The sequence below is a fragment of the Rhipicephalus microplus genome, chromosome 7, assembly GCF_043290135.1.
Source record: "Rhipicephalus microplus isolate Deutch F79 chromosome 7, USDA_Rmic, whole genome shotgun sequence".
Classification (NCBI taxonomy): domain Eukaryota; kingdom Metazoa; phylum Arthropoda; class Arachnida; order Ixodida; family Ixodidae; genus Rhipicephalus; species Rhipicephalus microplus.
The window spans coordinates 139,025,202-139,044,395 of NC_134706.1; positions in this window are offsets into that span (position 1 = coordinate 139,025,202).

Sequence of the window (19,194 nt, forward strand, 5' to 3'; positions counted from 1 at the left end):
ATACACGCAGTAACGTGTGCGTCTTTTGTAATGGGCGACTGACTTTAAATATAGAAGTTATGATAATCGCGTGTTCTAATGCCTGATGGAAATTTACGCTAGTGCCACAAAATATTACAGTGGTATTACACGTCTTATTATAAACCCTATTTACAGGACCCTTGTGTTTGTAAAGCATGAAAAATATTTTCACTGCATTTCCTAGCATGTGAAATCACTTTCATTGTAATTTTAAGCAGATCCATGGCTGTGTGGTAGAACAACTACTTCAATGCAAACTGCCTGGGTTCGATCCCCACTCGGTCCTAAAAATTTGTATCATTTACTTCGTTTGCTTATCAGGGGCAATACGATAATTTTTCGCTCACAACCAATGCTGGTATTTCTGTAAAACGAACTCTTCAACGTCATCCTGTAAAAAAAACTAAAAAACCTCGGTCGTGTATGCATCACAAAACTAGGGAAGCCCTACTACGCAGTAAAAATGAAACCATATTCCTGAGAAACTCTATCGGCCATCTAAAAAACCATGATCATCATGCAATCAGTTAACTCGGCCAGCATGCGGCCTCCCCGTCTTGTTTTTCATCTTGGAAAGATAACGATCAAAAGGAAGAGGGAAGCATAGTGAAATAAAGGAAATGCAAAAGAAAAAATATTGATTGATGGATAGATATGTGGAGTTTAACGTCCCAAAACCACCATATGATTATGAGAGACGCCGTAGTGGAGGGCTCCGGAAATTTCGGCCACCTGGGGTTCTTTAACGTGCACCCAAATCTGAGCACACGGGCCTACATCATTTCCGCCTCTATCGGAAATGCAGCCACCGCAGCCGGGATTCGAACCCGCGACCTGCGGGTCAGCAGCCGAGTACCTTAGTCACTAGACCACCGCGGTGGGAAAAAATATATATATATATATATATATATATATATATATATATATATATATATATATATATATATATATATATATATATATATATATATATATATATATATATATATATATATATATAGATGGACATTAAAATATTGCCACGTTCCATTTCCCAAGTTTTTGTTATCGTCCCAAAACACCACACGATTCTCAGCGCAAACCGCGCCTGCAGTTTTCCAGAAGGTTCCGGACTGTAGTAGATCATTTCGATAAGATCACGCCCACTGTGCGAACGGTACAGATTGTTCTGGAACCTACGCCACCGCCAGCGATAACGCTAGAACATTCGACGGCAAGAGTATAAGTGCCGACGCGCTTCGCCACTAGTTGATCGAAAGCCGACGCTCCGTTTGCCGCTATCAGTCCGAGACTGGTATCTGTGCGAGACTGCTGCTGTAATTGGACTTTCCGTTTACCGGGCACAGGTTCGCCCAAATAAACAGTTAAATCTCAACACGAAGTCTCCTGTCTTCGCCCACGTCACGACCCCGTGACATCTGGTGGAGGTGCTGGGTACACGGCTTGACGGGGGCGTCCGGTACATGAACAGGAGCTCTTCGCGGGACTGATGAGAAACCCACCGAAAACCGTCCAAGAATTTGTAGCCGAAGCGACCACTATCGAAAAGACACTGGACATGCGCACTAGACAGTATAATCGTCGCCTGACTGCAGACTGCGCTGCTGCTCAAGCCAGTAACTCCGGAGACCTGCGTGAAACGATCCGAGCGATCGTACGGGAAGAGCTGCGCAAGCTGTTGCCTTCGGCGCAGCCTCAAGTGGATTCAATCGCCGACATTGTGCGAGAAGAAGTTCGGCAATCGCTTCAACTTCCCCACGCACCGCTGCCCGAGCCGGAAGCTATGAGTTACGCCGCTGCACTGCGCCACAACGCTCCTCCCCGTCCACGCCAAAACGCCGCCCCGTCGCACTTCCGTCGACAGACGCCACCGCCGCCACCACCCCCACCGACGTCATACCGTTCGCCAGCGGCCCAGCGCAGTGCACCGAGGAAGACTGACGTCTGGCGCACCCCTGACCAACGCCCGCTCTGCTACCACTGCGGCGAGGCCGGACACACATACCGCCGTTGCCAGTACCGACAGATGGGGCTGCGTGGCTTCACCGTCAATGCACCGCGTCCACAGCCAGGAGAACGACCACGTGACATCGCCGACTACCTGACAGGAACTCGGTGGACACCACGAAGCTCTTCACGTTCCCCGTCGCCCAGCCGCCGCCCGTCACCGCACCACCGGCAGTACTCTGGCCCTACGCGGGGCCGGTCTCTTAGCCCGTATCCGGGAAACTAAGGGCAGTAACCGGTGGAGGTGCGGTTGCTGTGCGACGAACTACCGAAGATCCTCCGACGACGACGACGCCACGACGGAGCTTTCCGAACACAACGCCAACCAGGCAAAGCCCTGACGGCGAAAGCTCACTTACCGAAGGTGGCCTGACGACGCAATATGGAAGCAGCAGAACAAGCCGACGCAGCCGTGACCCGATGCCACGCCCTAACTGTAATGCGAGACGGCGAACTAGCGACCTCGACGTTCTTATCGACAGCCACAGTGTGACCGCTCTCGTCGATACTGGAGCCGACTATTCTGTCATCAGTAGGTCGTTCGCCGCGAAGTTAAAGAAAGTTAGGACAGCTTGGAAAGGCCCTGAAATCCGCACAGCCGGAGGTCATCTCGTAACGCTTGCAGGAATCTGCACAGCGAGAGTCACCATTAACGGCCGTATTTATCCTACAGACCTCGTAGTCCTACAGCATTGCTCGAGAGATGTCATCCTTGGCATGGACTTCTTATTCCTCAATGGTGCTGTCATCAACCAAAAAACAAAGTCGATAACGTTATCCACAGAAGAAGCACTACCGCCGCGCACGCCGTCAGGACACCATGCCTTGAATGTGCTGGAAGAACAAGTCACCATTCCGCCTCGCTCAAGCGTCATTATTTCAGTCGGCGCTCCTGAATCACCTGACTTGGAAGGCGTCGTTGAAGGCAGTCAGCATCTGTTGGTCACCCGAAATATTTGCGTCGCAAGAGGAATTGCAGAGCTGCGGGGAGGCAAAGCAACGGTTATGCTCACGAATTTCAGCAATGAGTACAAACATGTGAACAAAGGAACAACGGTCGCACACATCGAAGAAATTGTCGAAGCCACCAGTGCTTCCGCCCTCGCCGATTCTGCGGAACCTGCTCAGAGGAACCAAACCCCTCCCATAGCATTCGACGTCAATCGCAGACTTCCGAACGATAAGCAAGAACAGCTCAAGGCCCTGCTCCTGCAATACGAAGATTGCTTTTCGTCATCATCGAAAATTCGGCAGACCCTAATCACGAAGCATCGCATCATAACTGAAGAAAATGCCAGGCCACTCCGTCAGAGTCCGTACAGGGTTTCGACGCGAGAACGTGAAGCCATGAAGAGACAAGTTGATGAAATGCTGCGGGATGACATTATCCAGCGGTACAAAAGTCCATGGGCATCCCCCGTGGTGTTAGTGAAGAAAAATGATGGGACCCTACGTTTCTGCGTCGATTATCGCCGCCTGAACAAAATCACAAGAAAGGACGTGTATCCTCTCCCACGAATAGACGACGCACTCGATCGGCTCCATAACGCCAAGTACTTTTCGTCAATGGACCTCAAGACTGGCAATTGGCAAATCGAAGTCGACAAAAGAGACCGAGAGAAGACGGCGTTTATAACACCAGACGGCCTCTTCGAGTTTAAGGTGATGCCCTTCGGTCTTTGCTCAGCGCCTGCAACTTTTCAACGCGTTATGAATACAGTACTGGCAGGACTGAAGTGGCAGACTTGCCTTGTGTACTTGGACGACGTCGTCGTGTTTTCCTCGAGTTTCGACGAGCATCTTCGGCGCCTTGAAGCTGTGCTTCAAGCCATCAAGACTTCCGGACTCACACTGAAGCCAGGAAAGTGCAGGTTTGCGTATGAGGAGCTCTTGTTTCTGGGGCACGTTATCAGCAAGTCTGGAGTTCGTCCCAATCCACGGAAAAGAGCCGCCATCGCCGACTTCCCGCCGCCCACTGACACGAAAGCCGTGCGCCGATTTCTGGGCCTGTGCGCCAATTATAGGCGGTTCGTGAAAAACTTCGCCCGCATCGCCGATCCTCTCACTAATCTTACCAAGGCCGACGTGGAGTTCAAGTGGGAAACACCATAGGAACACGCTTTCCAGGAGCTTAAACATCGCCTCCAGACGCCTCCGTTACTTGCCCATTTCGACGAATTCGCCGAGACAGAAATACATACTGACGCAAGCAGCGTAGGTCTTGGCGCCGTTCTTGTGCAGAGGGCTGACGGACTTGAAAGGGTTATTAGTTACGCCAGCCGATCGCTATCCAAAGCAGAAGCAAATTATTCTACAACAGAAAAAGAGTGCCTCGCCATCATCTGGGCTACGTCGAAATTTCGCCCCTACCTCTACGGCAGACCCTTCAAAGTTGTGAGCGACCACCACGCATTGTGTTGGCTAGCCACCTTGAAGGACCCTTCAGGTCGCCTCGCACGATGGAGCCTGAGACTTCAAGAATATGACATTACTGTTATTTACAAGTCCGGCAAAAAACACTCCGACGCCGACTGTCTCTCTCGTGCGCCTGTCGACCAACCACTACCCGACGACCCGGATGACGACTACTTTTTGGGAACGATAACTACCGACGACTTCGCTGAACGACAGCGAGCCGACCCAGAACTTGAGGCCCTAATAGAATACCTCGAAGGCAGGACCGCCGAAGTCCCGAAGGTATTCAAGCGCGCAATTGCGTCGTTCTTTCTACGAAACGGTCTTCTACAAAAGCAAAACTTTTCACCGCTTCGAGCTAAGTACCTCCTTGTGGTGCCTTCAGCTCTGCGTCAGTACTCCTGCAGGCCCTGCACGACGATCCGACGGCAGGGCACCTCGGTGTTTCTCGCACGCTCGCGAGGATACAAGAAAGGTACTACTGGCCACGTCTTACCACTGACGTCACTCGTAATGCGAGGACATGCCGGGACGGTCAGCGACGCAAGACACCGCCGACAAGGCCAGCGGGACTTCTGCAGCCACTTGATCCACCTTGCCGACCTTTCCAGCAGATCGGCATGGACCTACTGGGGCCGTTCCCGACGTCGGCTTTCGGAAACAAGTGGATCGTGGTAGCTACCGACTACCTCACCCGCTACGCCGAGACAAAAGCCCTGCCAAAAGGCAGTGCATCCGAGGTAGCTAAGTTCTTCGTCGAAAATATCGTCCTACGTCACGGCGCCCCGGAGGTCCTTATCACCTACAGAGGAACGACATTCACTGCCGACTTAACTCAAGCGATCTTGGCATACAGCCAAACAAACCACCGCCGGATGACAGCGTACCACCCACAGACCAACGGCCTCACCGAGCGGCTTAACAAGACGATCGCCGACATGCTGTCAATGTACGTCGATGTCGAACACAAGACGTGGGACGCCATTCTTCCGTATGTGACCTTCGCATACAACACGGCGGTGCAGGAGACGACGCAGATATCTCCATACAAATTGGTCTACCGAAGAAGCCCGACAACTTGCGCGTCTCCGTATCAAGAATCAACAGACGACCGACAGCCACCGCTACAACCTTCGACGACGCTTCGTGGAATACCAGCCCGGTGAACGTGTTTGGGTGTGGACGCCGATACGCCGACGTGGACTAAGTGAAAAGCTTCTGCGACGATACTTCGGACCCTACAGGGTGGTTCGACGTCTCGGCCCACTTGATTACGAGGTTGTCCCCGACAGCATCACGAACTCTCAACGACGCCGATCGCGACCTGAAGTCGTCCATGTCGCGCGCCTCAAGACGTTTCATGCGCGTTAACAAACTGAAACAGTGTTTTAGATGCGGAGCATCTAATACTCGAGGCTTGTAGTGCGGCGCCGTCCGCAAGCTTCCTCCTCTACACACCGCGCGCGCTTCACTCCTCCGCCATCTGTGCACCCTTCCTCCTCTACACACCGCGTGCGCTTCTCCTCTTCACGAACATTCGCTAGCTGTATAATGTAGCGCGCATGCGCCGTCACGCTTCGAGAACATCGGCAGCTGACGCGCGCGCATGCGCCGTCACGCTTCGAGAACATCGGCAGCTGACGCGCGCGCATGCGCCGTTGCGCTTCTCCCCCTTCTCGAACATTCGACAGCTGACAGTGCATGCGCCATCGCGCTGTATATATACTCAAGGTCGGCGCTCGCTCGCTCAGTTGCCGCTCGTCGGTTGGTTTGTACGGCGCGTCGACGTCCAAGGTCGCGGTGAAATGAATTCCAACGAATCCACAAACACAATGATCGACGTCCCTTCGACCAGCGCCGCCCTTTCGCATACGTGTGTACGTGTTCACTCATTTAACACCCCCTCCTACAACCACGTTAACCAATTTAGCCATCGACCCAAATAAGTCGCAATTTAACACCCCATTTCACAACCACGTTAATCAATTTAGCCATCGACCCAATTAAGTCGCACTTTAACACCCCGTTAACCAATTATATGCTCCGCATCCTCCTCAGTGTTCCCCCGAGGGAAGCTGCGGGCAATTTTTTTTGTATTATTGTTGTATCGTAATTTATTCATTGTACTTTCTTGCATTATTATTGTACCTTCATTTTTAGTTAAAGCATCGGGACGATGCCTTTTTTCAGAGGGGGGCAATGCCACGTTCCATTTCCCAAGTTTTTGTTATCGTCCCAAAACACCACACGATTCTCAGCGCGAACCGCGCCTGCAGTTTTCTAGAAGGTTCCGGACTGTAGTAGATCATTTCGATAAGATCACGCCCACTGTGCGAACGGTACAGATTGTTCTGGAACCTACGCCACCGCCAGCGATAACGCTAGAACATTCGACAGCAAGAGTACAAATGCCGACGCGCTCCGCCGCTTGTCAGTTGTTGATCGTAGGCCGACGCTCCGTTCGCCGTTATCAGTCCGAGACTGCTGCTGTAATTGGACTTTCTGTTTACCGGGCACAGGTTCGCCCAAATAAACAGTTAAATTCCAACACGAAGTCTCCTGTCTTCGGCCACGTCACGACCCCGTGACAATATGCAGAGATGAAAGTAAATAGAAATGAACAGGCGCAAAACATAACGAAAAGAAAATTACAGAAAAACAAAGAACGAGAGAGGAAGAGAAAGAAATCAAAGGGGAAGGAAAAAAACAAACAGTGGTGACAACACATAAAGAAACGGAGATTATTGGAAGATCAATGATGAAAAAATCAATTCAAACAATCCAGGCCGCCCAGTTCTGTTCAGCCTTCGCACAACTATAGTGCAAAGTTGCCTTAGTCTGTTTCGTTTTCTTTTCTTTTTCTTTGCGCAATAAGTATTCTGAGAGTGAAAAGACTATTCAGAGGATTCTGCGTGCGGTATGTGCCGGCCTCGCAGGGCGCGGTCTACCCGTCTAATGTTCTAGTCTATGCAGTCCTAGAAACACCGGGCCAAGAACTCGAGGGTTGAACCTGACCCGACAGAGGATACTTGGGTTCCTGCGCTTGTGGTTCATGAGTTCCCGTTCTCCTCTGCCTGGCCAGGGCCCCTTCGAGCCGCTGGATCACCCATTTCTGAGATTGGCAGTCCACCGAGCGGATCCACCACTCATCCGTGCTGGCAGTTCTTGGCGGGCGGTGCTGTCGCCGGCACCAGTTACTCCCGCCATGAGATTCCCCAGCACTGCCGCACACATCACCGTTGGCACCGTCGCACGAACCGCCGCCCGGTATCGCTGCACTGTCACATCTCACTACGTGTCTTAGTGTCGCCAGTTCTTGTTCGCATATACTGGACAAGTATTCTAACACTACCACGTTAATATTGCGTCATAGAAGCACATAATAACACCAGTCGTGAAAACACGTGAATCCATCATGAATGGGTAGTGGTCCACGCGTTACGCAGCGCTCCGGCATACTTAATCAGCAGCATCAGCAATAGGATGAACTGATTGTACAGATGAGCATGCTATACCGGAAGCGTAACGGGTACTTCGCCGGATCACAAGAACGAAGATTTATGGCAAAGAGGATACTTTCCAGCAGAACTTTTCTTTGCGTGTGTGTTTTATGCCATTTCTTAAAGGTTTTTTCTTTGAAGTTTAAGTTATTACTTGTAATAATTCGTTTTCGGCCCTTTCTCTCATGGAGAGAATTTGTTTATTAAGTAAGTTCGATGCATAGCCTATCCCCAAGAGTGGGTGGCGCCAGGATGCTGAGGAACCAACCAACCAACTTCCCGTATAGGCAGTCCAAGATTGTAACAATACCGATTGTTGGCCTAGTTGGTACCTGCTTATTGACATGCTTTGGCCGCAAATGCTTGTGCCTGTCATTGTGTGTTCCTTTACTTTGTGTTTCTGTTGTTTGCGAGAAAGCATGCCATTAAACAGTCCAAGATAGTTTGAAACGGCCGGTGCTACGTACACAGGCGTTAATTTGCCTTGCACCATGACTGAGGTGACAAACGAGACGCGAAGCCGGCCTAGCGAATGAGAAAACGATTCGAAAGAGGCCCGATTATCGCGTTCAATTCTTGAAGGCGAGGCTCAAGTAGAGTAGAGTAGACTAGGTCCTTGATTCTGTGGCACGCACCCACGCTGGGTGATTAGCCAAAAGCCAGATAGTTTTAAAAATTGAATTATTTAAGAAAAACATTAGATTGGTTTATATTAAAAAGAAAGATAAAACAATAAATTGTTAAGGCAGTAATATAATGTACTGGGATAGAAGCAATGAAGCGGAGAATTTCAATTAGAAAGAAAGGAATTAGGAAAAGTAAAGTATAAGATCAAATATTGGTTTCAACACCTACATTTTTCTTAATCTTTGACGAACTCCTGCAATGCATCAGCGATCCTCCCAACACTGGGGCCAAGAGACAAAGCCCTAAAAGATAGTATACTTTGCACATGTATATCTAATCGAAGGATATGCAGAACTGCACCTAAAGTATTTTTGCGCAAGTTGAACTATCTAATAAAGGAAATGAGATAGCGCTCGGTGGGCTCATGTACTCCACAAAAATAGGTGAGGCTCAATAATGCTCATAATGCCACCACGGGGGATCAGCCAAGTGATGATGATGATGGCCTAAAAGCATGGCTCACAAGTTCCTTTTTTTTCCTCTACATGACTTCAATACCAAAGTGAAACTTAAACTCCGATGGAATGCTCCTAACTTACTCGTTGAAGGATAATTTCATTCCATAAAGACAATAAATTCTCTCCAGTTGACGAAACATTCAAATTTAATGCAGCTGTTCTTTTTATCCTCGTTCCGCCTTTCTCTGTGAACACGCTTGTTCCCCGGCTGAGTGCGAGTCAGTAGTAAAAGAAGAAGACCGCAGTTCTGGATTCGTGATTGCTGCTGAGCCTGGCCTCCGCAGGTTCTGACCGTGGAGCCATGGGCAGCCGCAGCACACCTGACCCTGAGGAGGACTACGGCAGCTTCACCGACGAGTACTCGGTTCGCATCGAAGTCTACGAAACCGAGGTGACAGACTCCGGAGGCAGCGCGCCGATGATCAAAATCTCGGGCTTGTGCAACGCTCACGATTATGTGCCCTACTTGATCGGCCAGCAGTGCCGGTCGCGTTTCACGGCTGTGGATCAGGCCGCCGGCAAATGTAGCGACACGCTAGTGTACAAGACCCAGCTCCCCAGATTCCAGTCCCTACAAGTGCTGTGCAGCGGTCCTGTTAATTCTGAGTTCCCAAAACTGAAATCTTCCGCTGTTCAAGATGTCGCGCCCCAGCACGACGCGGCGAAAGCAACTTGGGAAATCCCCATCCCTGACGCATTTGGCGGCGACGCAAGACGTAAGTGGTCCATCCCCTCTCCAAAGCCTATCGCGGTGGACACAACATGCACAGAGAACTGCTGCCCACTGTATAGCTGTGCTTCGGCACAACTGCAGCACTGTGAGCAGTGTTCGGCCTTAGGCGGACGACACCCGACAGAAAACACTGGTTGCAAGAGATCAGCGAAAAGCATTTGTCTCAACAAGGACAATAAAGCAGCCAGTCAGACGCGCTATGTTCCGCGAAGCCGTAAAACGACTACAATTCCATCTAGACTTTCCAGAAGCTTATGGGGCGCTGAGGATCAACGGCGCCGACATAGTGAGTGTATCGACACCCCTGACAACGTTCCTCGCAGCAGGTGCAGTTGTGAAGTCACACGTCGTCGCCTGCAGTGCGTCGAAGAAACCGTGACGACTCGTCACCTGCCAGCCGCCGAAAGAAGAAAACTAGTGCGCCACCACACGTGCGAAACTTCGGTTCAGGAAGGATGGGGTTGCGCAGACACTTGTTCCGTATATCGCATATTGCCTCCTCAAAATATTTCCCGAAGATTCCAGTGGGATGCATCAAAAATAGAAACGAGAGTGACAGCGGCAGAGCTGAGGGAAGTTTTTGTCTCCGCTAGTGAAAACGTCTTGCTCGACGTTCTCGGCTCACCATATCCGAAAAAAGAAAGCTCGGTGACGAACTCCTCGGCGAGAAAATGGGATGCGTCACGCGTACGCTCAAAGGCAACCACGGCCAATCGAATGAAAGTGGCCGCGTGCGACAGAGAAACGCAAACGCTGCCTTTACCGCCGCCGGCGCTGCCTTCCACGGTGACATCACTTGTTGACCAGTTTGCTCTCACATGTTACGAAGTGGTTGCGCGTCTCTCCACCGATGCCTCGGACAAAGTGGGCGAATCTACGACCGAAAATTTCGCAATACGCAACACCGACATTTGGAATAGGGTTATGCTTCACGTCCAAGAGAGAATGGCTAGTGTCACCCTCCCTCTTCTAGTAGGTCGCCCAGCCGATGGCATGAGAGGCGAGGGCGAGTGCCCTATAGGGCGCCGTGCAAGATCTTAACGGTGCACCAGGTAGACCTCCTTCACTCCGTGACCTCAGCGCCGAGCAGAACTTCCCGGCCTCCTCAGAGAAAGTTCTTTGCCCAAGCTGTGTCATGTTGTGACATGACTGTTTGGCTCTTGTGTCACAATTTTAGTATATAAGTGAACCCAGGCCGTACCCTTACAGTGTGGAAGCGAATACTTGTGAGTTGCGGCGATGGTCCAGGTGTGTCTTCTGTAGCCCGGAACGCTGGTATTAGGAGGTTATGCCAGATATATGGTGGCATGCGTTAGGTCTTTAACATTGGTTTTGTGTGGGCATGCGCGAGGACAAACTGATTTATAAGCCACTTTAGCACGTCAAAACATAGTTGCAGTAAAGATACTTATTGGTATTGCTCTATGCCTCGTGTAGCGTTCAACTTCCGAGCTTAAAGGGAGATTAAGAGCGAACGTACACAAATTTGTGTCATTCTAATCAATGTTGCGGAGTTGCCACTCATGAATTGGAATGATTACGGAATCATTCCACTTTGTCGCGACCCCGGAATGAAATAAGAATGGGATGGGGATAATGCTTGGGGGAATCGAGTGGGATGGATTACACCTTTCTTTTTTTTTCGGAAATACACCACGGTTTCGTTAACGCGCTGTTCTGACACTTCTGTTCAAACTTCTGACATTAGTACGTCAGAGCCTCTAATTTAACAATGAATGGGTATTTTCAAATGGCTTAGCTCATTACAAGCATGCTGCATTAATAAGCAACAAGTCTGCCACAATTCTGTACTAACGTCGTATGGTTTCCGCACACTGAAACTCATACATTTTAATTGGAAGGCATTCAGAGAAAAGAAATTAGATTTACTCATAAGAAATACCGGAGGAGTGATTCGCCTACTTTTCTACTAACACAGTCGGGGCTTTCAACCCTAACTATTCGAGCAGAAGTAGCTCGTCTGAAATTCCTTCACACGATAATACACGAACACCTAAAACTATATAGATGCTTCAAAATACATTACACTTCATAAGTCGCGCATTGCCCGCCACAATCACTCATACGAACTAAAGGAGTTCTTTTGCTATAATGATCCCTTTCGGTTTTCTTCTTTTTCTCGGGTTCTTCAAGAGTGGAATAGCGCCGGATTCATCCATAACTGACACCTTATCACCATGAATTTTGCCAAGTTTTTAGAAGAAGTTATAATCAATTAAAAATTAGTCTTTGACTAATAACGCTTTTTGATTTACATTATCTGAAGCAACTTTGTACTGATGTTCGTTCAACTTCTACTTTTCTGACCCAAACCTAATTCTTACTTATTTTAGTCGGTGTTTTTTTAGTGTTTTAGTCGCATATTTCACGTTGTTGCAGAATTCTGTAGCATATTTTATTCGTACAAAAGTGCGCTAGATTTCAGTTTCACAGTATTTAGGTTTATTACGTTTGTTTATGGTATATTCACAAAGAAAAAGTGCTGTATTTGTTTATGCCCTTTGTAATGAAACTTGTGTTTGTGTAACGATACGCCCACCTGCTATGGTCAACGTGAGACTAGCAGTACTGCAAATAAATAAATAAATGAATACAAACCGTGTCGCTCCGAAGCTTGCCTCTATTCTTCGTGTGACCGTGACTTCAAGCAATTGGTATCTGTCATGCTGAATGAACTACGGTGGCGGGATACGCCCATTACGCCTTGCAATATTTAGGACGGAAGCTTCTTAGGCCCTCACAATAATCGACCTTTGTAGCCGAGGCTCACCATCGTCCCTCGTCGAAGCGCAGGTGAGCCACGTTTGAACGCAATACCGTCTACAGAGTGTACACTGTCGTCCTTTATGACAGGGAACATGCGAACGCGAGGTATAACCACCATCTTGGGGTTCAAATGTCTTGCGGGAAAGCCACTCTCACCCACGTAGGAGCAACGCTTGCGCTTCCGAGTGCTACATTGTCCCTCAATATTGAGGGACTACGGTATTAACGTGGCTTTATTTATTTTTCGCTTTCTTTCTGTTTTTTAAAGGTATTAGTAAAACTCGGTTGCTCCGGTAACACATAGAAGCCTTGACTTGACGCTTACGTTTTTGGTATGTAATAATAAAACAAAGTGCGTCGGCTCATTGAGCCAGTAAGATGGTTGGTTTACACTAGCTTTTTATTTGTGGTTGGTTACACTATCTTCGTCTTTTTTCCACTGTTTTTCCCATTTACAATTATGAAATTATTTTTGCATTTTTATCGCTATAGAACCAGTTAGGGATGAATTTTTTTCATTGTGTTGGACTCATTCGTTAACTGTGTGAGGGAGCCAGGTATAGTTTTATTGCCTTCATCTAAATCGAGGTGGATGGTGATCGAGAGTACCAGTGCGACGCCCATATTACGCGCGGCTCTCTATTATGCTCGTATTACAATCACGGCTCCTGACAGCTGCAGTGTGAATCGTTGTTCAACAGCCCTGTCACGCCCAACATTCCTTCCGCGTAAGGATTGAAAGCTGCATTGATATCACGTAATTCACGCGCTAGCCGCAACACCTTGCCGATTTGAATAAGTATATTTTAACTTATTCTCCCTTTATTTGTAGTGCTGTACCAGTCAGACCAATTGGTACGTATGCAGCCGACACACGCTCACCAACTCTGCAGGTATAACGTAATCACTGCATCTGTGGGTAATACAAATTCAGCAAGTTTGCAGTGCCATGGATAGATAAAAAGAAGGCAAACATTTATTCCTTCCTGACTGAACAATATTCTTTCCCTGGCAACATCCGCTGCACCCGCGTCTAGTCACATGGGCAGTAAGTAGTACAATTTACCACAGAATACACTAGATACCACACTTCTCCTGACCAACATGACTACAGTACCGAAAAAGTGCGGCGAGAATAGCAACAGCAGATGTCAACCAAGCTTCATCTGCCCGGAATCATCGTAGCGTTGGCTTCTCCGCAGTGCAGTTGAACCACTTATGACCTCGTGATGGCACTCGGCGAACAGGAGCACTGAACTCCTACAGGCGGAGCGAGCGGCGCCCGGAAAACAGTGGCGCAACTCTGCTACCTAAAGGTAGCATATAGAGTAACTCTATGCGGCGGCTGCCTACAGCACCTTCAGCCGACAGCAAAAAGGAAACACGTTCGCTTTCAGCGTCATCTGTTGCCAAAAAATAATAATAATAATAATAACGAGTTATAGCCGGCAGACAAGCGCTGCTAGATTGCACTCCTTCTGCTCAGGCATGCAGTGCGTAGTCCACTGCCAACATATGAAACTGCAGTATTCGCCCGATATCGCTCGCTGCACGAGCGATGAGAGAACTTAATCTAGCAACGCTTGTCTAACGACCATGGCTCATTATCTTGCTTGGCCTTATATGAAGCCAAAAGCGAACGTGCTTTCTTCACTTGTCGGTTGATGGTGCTGTAGGCAGCCACCGCAGAGCACAGGCCACGCGTTCGTGTGTTCCCTTTCATAAAGGACAATAGTGTACATAGCGCGCATGTGGTTTAAAAGTAAATATTTTTACATCACTTATCATTTTGTCAATGGAGCTTCGCTCCATCCTTAGCACTCACTTCATAGATATGCAGCAACTTTTTCCCCTCCTCGGCAGCACCCCAGCCACCTGTGTCCCCACCCTTCACTTCTTTGTTTTTTGTTTGCTTTTGTCGCCATCGGCTTCACTGACGCATGTTCGAAACAGCGCTTCTCTGTGTTGGGATGCGTGCTGACGCTGGCGCGATGCTTGTGTTCAGTGAAGGGTGCAGTCTGCGTGCCATCTCGCCGCATACCCCCGCCCAATCGTTTGAAATACGGCCCCCCACCCCGTCTAGACACATGGTGCCTTTGCCTGAAAGTACGCGAGTCACCGAGCTACTAACCCCGGACCTTGCTAATTTGCTTGGCGCACTTTTGCAGCTCTTATTGATTATAAAAAGGAACAGTTAATTGAGTTAGATTGATAAAACTGCACTGCGAGAACTCTGATGCCATAAGTGTGACTGCCATAAGTTCATTATTACCGGAGAAAATGAAGGCCGTAGTTTGTTTTCAATTTCGTGCTAAAATCTCCGCACGTTACGTAAGAAATTTCGAAATGCATTTTTCAGTATTCTTTGGGCGAAGCTAGAGAACGCGCGCCTGGTCACAAAAAAAAAGATTTTCTGCTCTCTGGCGTCATTGGCTCGATGAAGTTTGACTTCGTATGCGTCTATGGCACCCACAAATGGAAAAGTACGTCAATTTTAAGGATTACAAGCTACGTTTGACCCAGCAGTCAACGCCTTCAAAATTTAGGAAGGCACGGTGTTTAGTGCGGGATTCTCAAGGCGGCACCCGCGTTTATTTTGGCGCGTTTTCTTGTTTGCCAAGCGTCGCGTCGCGGTAAGGGTTTCATAAACTTGTAATTTACTTATGCACGAAAGATCATTTGGTTTCCCTTTAATGCATCTGGTAACACGAACTTTATGGGGTATTCATTCTATAACTCGATAAAACTATCAAGATGCCTTTCCTAACGTGAAGAATTGGAGGAACGAAAGTGAATGGCCTGACCATTCCCGGAGTGGGAATGGGCTAAGTTTCTACATTCCGAGGAACTGAAAAGGATGGAATTGCGGTGAATTCTAATTCCCCGGAATAGAATTGGAATGGAATGAAGGCGCCCATTTCGCAACACTAATTCTAAAACATTGCCTTCCGTCATTATTTAGGACACAAGTTGATCTACTGCGTGTGCGAGGAATCAAAGCAATCGAATTCTATAGAACACTATATTACGCAGTTGTGTAAAGGCTAGTTCGTAGCCTGTGTCTGCGACCGGAAAGCAAAACTAAATAATTTAGTTTGTGATGGTACAAAGACACCAAAGCTTAACCATGCCAATTTTCCCGTAGGGTTTGCAAAATGTGGTCTCTCGTTTCAATGTTCAGCAATAAGTAGCGTATCACTGGAGAATTCAGCCAGACTTCCAATAGGCGGAAAGGGTTTTTAATCCTCGTATTAACTCGGTATAAGCGCACAGGATCCATTTCTACTCTGTCTGCGAACACCTTAATGGGCCCCTCACCAAGTTTGAGCATTTGGAGAAGGCAAGAGAAATGCATTCACTGGGCGCTCACGATCTCATCTGCCAAGATTTGCAACGATACCCTCCTCAGAATGAGGTGAAATGCCAGACTGAACGCCGCTTGCCCTTAATCTAACGGGCCCCAACATAGTCGAGGTGACGTACAACAACAAATAGTTCGGCGTGCGCTAAAGTATATAGTACATGCCACAGCAAGAACTATCAGGAGAAACGTAAATTTTGCAATCTGTTGCTTCAATTAAAGTTTGAAGGTTGATAGAAATGTTAAAAGTACAGACAGAGTTGGGGAGCGTTATTTAATTTACTTCATGCTGAGCTACCTATGCTAACTCAATGTACCTCCATTTCATTTGCGTTGCTGTCCTCGCATCGTGCCGGTACTTTGGTGCATCATCCCTTGGAGCAGTTTCAACGGTGTGACGCTGAAACTGCTCTAGACCCGTGACTCATGCCAGCTTCTCCAAACATGCCTGCATAGAGGCATCCAACCCACAGAAGCAGGCAGTAATATAGAGAGAACGCCGAAACGACAAAACACCGCTTGCGTGCACGGCCTGGCTTGAGCATGTCATGCAAAAGTAACCTTGTGTGCGCATGAGGTGTTGACGCGTCTACGTCGTGTGATCTTCCGGCTTCAAGTTGCTTCGAGTTGCTTCGATAATGAAGGGGGCGGGTGAAGAATTTAGCTTGCGAGGTCTACGCGCGGACAGTGGCAAACGTTTCAAGCTCCCCTTCTCGCATCGTGCTTTCGAGGCTCGTAGTGGAACAATTTGAAAATTCATGTGGTGCAAAGTTTGCCCCTCGGCATGCAAGAACTTCCGGTGTCTAACTATTCCAAGGTCGCAGGTTCTGCTCCTGCCCCCTGCAAGTTATCTTTTCATCCACTTTGATTTCTTCACATTTACATTACAGTTACTTCTGATAACATCTCCTATAGTTTCCTTGGCATAATTTTCTGACAATTCTCATTAATACTGTTTCTAACAAAAAAATGAGCCTTCAACTTTACCGTCCTTTCCTGAAATTTCTTATGTGACCTGGTGAAGCGTCCTTTAAGTACAATACAAATAAAACAGGAAACGTGGACGTGTGTGTGCGTGCGTGCATGCACTTCTTTACTTGACCTACACCCTAGTTTCCCCTGCTGACACTCCGCGGTTTCGCGTTCGTTCTCCATCATCCTGTGGATTCGCAGAAGCACCTCCCTACGCATGCGAGCAGACGCCGGTGAGACGCTGAGCAGATGACATAACGAGGACGAATACATGTGTTGAGGCTAATCGGCATTCGTATCGGCTAAAAGGCTTTGTAGCCTTGACAGTGCTGAAAGGAACTTCGGAGATGGAGCACAGGTCGCACCCCACAGAGTTCTGAAAGCTCCATTTTGCCCGGCAACTATAATACCTGTCTTCAACTCGACACGAATGCAAAAGTTAGGAATAATTAATGTTCATATCATCAATATTATCAGCCGGACTACGCCCTCTGCAGGGCAAAAGTCTCTCCCATGATCCGCCAAGCAACCCGGTCCTGTGATTTTCGTTGCCTGCTAACTCTTTAATTTCATCGGCCCACCTAACTTTCGTCTCCCCCTCATGCGTTTGCCTTCTCTGGGAACCCAGTCAGTTACCCTTAATAACCAGCGGTTATCCTGCCTACGAGCTACGTGCCCTGCCCCTGTCCATTTCTTCTTTTTGATTTCAACTACGATATCCTTAACTCCGGTTTGTTCCCTAACCCACTCTGCTCTCTTCTCGTCTCTTAAGGTTACGCCTATTATTTTTCTTTCAATCACTCGCTGTGTTGTCCTCAATTTAAGTTAAACCACCAATTGTTAAAATAGGCATGTATAGGCACTTATAGAATATAAGGCACAACCCTCTAAAATTGACATTAATAGGCACTGTAAGAACACTATGCAAGCCCTTCTCAAACGCTATCAAAGTGGCACAATAGGAAGTCAAGGGAAAAAATAGGAATTTGCCAATAATCCGGTCTTGCCACTACCCGCAATGAATATTAATAATGCGTAATAATTAAGCCCAAGCTTTGCAATACTTCAAATTTCATCAAGTATTGCATTCCTCGTAACCTCACGAATAGGAGGCATCCAGAGAGGCCAGTACAAAACAAGTTATCAAGGCTCATCTTCATGGCCATCAATGTATGGTCAGTTTACTTACTCCCTTGTTCTGCTTTTGAATCGTATCCACTACGGGGGACTGAAAATTAAACCAGCGATTAATATCGGAGGAAATGTTTCTAACTTTGATGTAAAAATTAATTATTTGGTCATGTAAGGTATATCAATATATTGCAGAATGGTTACTTTATGAATGAATAAAGTAAGAACAGAACTATAATATGGCATACAACCAATTTATGAAAAGTCTAAAGTACTACATTTTGATTGGGAATAACTTAACAACTGATTCTTCAGTCTCCGAGAAATTCACAGACGGCAGTGCAGACATTTCTGTTGCTGTGGGTTGTAGCCCAGAGGAGCGACCCCAAAGGGAAACGATATTATCAGAATTATGAGTAATTTTTAAATTCCTGCACAAAACTTTGAAATCTTTTTTCCTACAGCTAGTGAAACACAACAGGTATAAAGAGATTGATGTTTTCAGGCACTTTGTATGAAAAAGAATCATAACGGAGGATGCACCTGACCAGATCTGTACGAATATTTGTTAACAGAAGGAATTCGGCACCGAAATTTTTTGAAAGACCCTTCCAATTTGTGAGCAAGGCACCATTATTATACCCAGCATAAAAATGATTACATATCCTTAAACTTGCATAAACCTCCTGCCTTATTTCAATGCGACAACGTTCAAGATCATGTTTGAACGATATACCGTAGTCAGCATCACTGGTTGTGACCACGAATCGCAATATAAAAGACTAAGAAAGCAAGATCTCGGCTCACAGAAGAAGCAAGGCAAGCAGTACGAGATGACCCTAAGTGAAAACTTTACTTTAGAAGTGATTACCAAGCTTATAGCTACTATATAAAATAGTTGAACAGTGTTTGTGAGAAAGATTGCTTGCTTTTCAGCTGCTTTTTTTTACATTAAACTTAATTATCGTGTTTTTTTTTGTTATTATGTACCATTATTTTTCTATGCATTCTAAGATAACCAGTTGATTATTTTTTTCTTACATTATGCATAATGCATACAGCTACTGAAACATAATTGAATTTATACATTTTACAGCTTTTTATAAAAATTTCTACAGATGT